This window comes from Hyla sarda, chromosome 2 (assembly GCF_029499605.1).
Source record: "Hyla sarda isolate aHylSar1 chromosome 2, aHylSar1.hap1, whole genome shotgun sequence".
In the NCBI taxonomy this organism is placed as follows: domain Eukaryota; kingdom Metazoa; phylum Chordata; class Amphibia; order Anura; family Hylidae; genus Hyla; species Hyla sarda.
In genome coordinates this window covers 44760516-44763660 of record NC_079190.1, presented here as the reverse complement: position 1 = coordinate 44763660, position 3145 = coordinate 44760516, and the positions used below count along the sequence as shown (strand labels likewise).

The 3145-nt window shown below is 46.4% G+C and overlaps 1 long non-coding RNA gene across 1 annotated transcript; it reads left to right on the top strand.

Annotated features, from left to right (window-relative positions):
- Nucleotides 1-588: 588 nt before the first annotated feature.
- Nucleotides 589-1274, top strand: LOC130358431 (uncharacterized). Its single transcript, XR_008889522.1, has 2 exons — nucleotides 589-933; nucleotides 1019-1274. It is a non-coding gene; the product is annotated as an uncharacterized LOC130358431 (long non-coding RNA).
- The last annotated feature ends 1871 nt before the right edge of the window (nucleotides 1275-3145 follow it).

The following is a 3145-nucleotide window of genomic DNA, read 5'->3' as shown; positions in this document are numbered from 1 at the left end:
AAGTAGGGTATCATTTTAACCGTATGGACCTACAGAATAAAGAAAACTGTACTACGTAGAAATGGAAGCCCCCAAAAGTTACAAAATGGCTGTATTTTTTCAATTTTGTCGCACAATGATTTTTTTTCCCGTTTCGCCGTAGATTTTTGGGTAAAATGACTGATATAATTACAAAGTAGAATTGGTGGCACAAAAAATAAGCCATAATACAGTAATAAATGTAAAGAGTTATGATTTTTTAAAGGTAAGGAGGAAAAAACGAAAGAGCAAAAACCGAAAAACGCCGGTTCCTTAAGGGGTTAAATCAATAAGCAGCACTGGCTGCCGGGATGTCCGACGAATAATATCCTTCCGCTCCATACCACAACGTCAGGTGCATCACTCGTCATACGTCCCAGCAGCCAGCGCTGCCCATTGGGAGAGATTTATCAAAACCTGTCCAGAGGAGAAGTTGCTGAGTTGTCCATAACAACCAATCAGATCGCTTCTTTAATTTTTTAGAGGCCCTTTATAAAATGAAAGAAGTGATCTGATTGGTTGCTGCGGGCAACTCTGCAACTTTTTCTCTGGACAGGTCTCGATGAATCTCCCCTATTGAGCCTGCCAGAGCCGCAGTGATCTGTGTAAGAAACCTATGGGCCCAGGCTGTTAGGGCCACCAAATGATATTACAAATACTGAGTGTCTGGTTAGGAGAAACAAATATAATGTACCCACAGGGAGTGAGCCATTTTAATAAAAATTGCCATAAATCCCTGAGATATGTCATGCAGAATATGTTAAAAAGGTTTTTTGATTTTCAGCCAATCAGAAAGCAGCACGACTCAAATAGAACTCCCGTGAGGTCACACATGTGATGTCATCACCATTGTCATCAGTGAGGGGCCTAAACTGTAGGAACCTAGGAATACACATTCATACCCGCCTGTGACTGGTAAGTATCACATCTTTTTGTCCAGTTCCATGTGCATTTCTATAATAAACATGTAACTAATCTCTCTTTTCTTTTCCTATCTTAGATGCACACCTTCCAGGCTGTGGGGCAGCACATACACGGACACATTGGCCCAAATTCTAGAGGTAACCTCCTTTAGTATGCCCAGAGGAAGGGCAGTACAGTAGCCATGGATTCCCTACAGGTTTCCTCCCCTCTGGAGGTTTTTCCTGTCCTGAGTTAGTTACTGTCCGCTCTTTGTGAGTGATGGAGGTTACATAAAATCCCTACACAAACTTTTCAATAAATAATAAATAAAGTTCCCCTTTGTTTAAACTGTTCTTTGACTTGTTCGACTCATTTATTTTATTTGTGTGTGTGAAAAATAGTGTTATCAAAATGTGGATGACAGAAGTGTCCAAAACTGCTGCCCGATCTGCGCCATGTGATGAGGTGAGAGGCGGCTGGTGCTGGGGGTACAGTTGTCCAGGCAACCGTAGGGCACCCAGCAAGTTCTGATGTCTTATGCCCAGAAATGGTCGGCTACTCACTGTGTCAGAAGATTCTCATCCTAGATATGAAGACAATTAGGGATCAAAACCTGTGGAGAGGAAAAGTTGACCAGTTGCCCATAGCAACCAATCAGATCACTTCTTCTATTTTTCAGAGGTCTTGTTAAGAATGAAAGAAGCGATCTGATTGGTTGGTATGGGCAATTGATCAACTTTTCCCCTTCACGGGTTTTGATAACTCTCCCCAATAATTATTACAACCATGTCACACACTTAGGGTTGCCACCTGGCTGGTATTTTATCAGCACAGCTGGTATTTTAGACACCCTGCCAGTATTTGTAATATAAAAATAGCTCTGATTGGTGAAGATTTCTCCCTCACACAGAGGAGCTCAGCACACTCAGCACAAAGGGAGATGATTAACCCCTTAAGGACCACGGGCATATGGGTACGACCTTGCTCCCTGGTACTTAAGGACCGAGGGCGTTCCTGTACGCCCGTGGGAATTTCCATCACCCCCCGTGTGCCGGGCGTGGACCGGACCGGGATTACTGCTGATATTTATCTGCAGGCATCCCGTGCCAATGCCCAGGGGGGTCCTCAGACCACCCCATGTCAGCAATCGCCACAAATCGCCGGTGAATTCACACAGGCGATTTGCGACGATTCCGTGTCACACAGGTCTCCGCTGACCCGGTGACCTGAAAAATAAGGGATAGGAGTTAGGTGGAAGGGGTGCCACCCCTCCTATCCCTGCTATTGGTTAATCAGAAGCGATCGACCAATAGCAGATTGGGGGCGGGGGATTAACGTTCGGTTCCCCCCCACTCTGCCCACCCACTGTTGTCCAGGCAGAGCAGGGGAACTGTCGGTAAAGGGGAACCGTCGGCGCCAGAGGTTACTTACCCTTGGCTGCGATCCCGAGCGCCGATCCTCGGCGGCGGCGATGACGTGCGGCAGGCTCCATGGATCCTACGGAAGCCGGCAAATAGTTGCCTAGCAACATCTGGAGGGCTACAGTTTGAGACCACTATACAGTGGTCTCTAAACTGTAGCCCTCCAGATGTTGCATAACTACAACTCCCAGCATGCCCAAACAGCTGTTTGCTGTTTCGGCATGCTGGGATTTGTAGTTTCGCAACAGCTAGAGGGCTACATTTTGGAGATCACTGTGCAGTGGTCTCTAAACTGTGGCCCTCTAGATCTTGCAAAACTACAACTCTCAGCATGCCCACACAGCAGTTAGCTGTCTGGGCATGCTGTGATTTGTAGTTTTGAAACATCTGGGGGGGCCACAGCTTGGAGATTACTGTGCAGTGGTCTCGAAACTGTAGCCCTCCAGATGTTGGAAAACTGCAAATCCCAGCATGCCCAAACAGCAAACAGGTGTCTCGGCATGCTGAGAGTTGTAGTTGCGTACCTCCAGCTGTTGCAAAAATGCAACTTCCAGCATTCAAAGACTGCCAGTGCATGCTGGGAGTTGTAGTTTTGCAACAGCTAGTGCGAATGTACCCTAAAAACACTGCACTACACTACACTAACACATAATAAAGGGTAAAACACTACATATACACCCCGTTACACTGTCCCCACCAATAAAAATGAAAAACGTATCGTACGGCAGTGTTTCCAAAATGGAGCCTCCAGCTGTTGCAAAACAACAATTCCCAGCATTTCCGGACAGCCACTGACTGTCCAG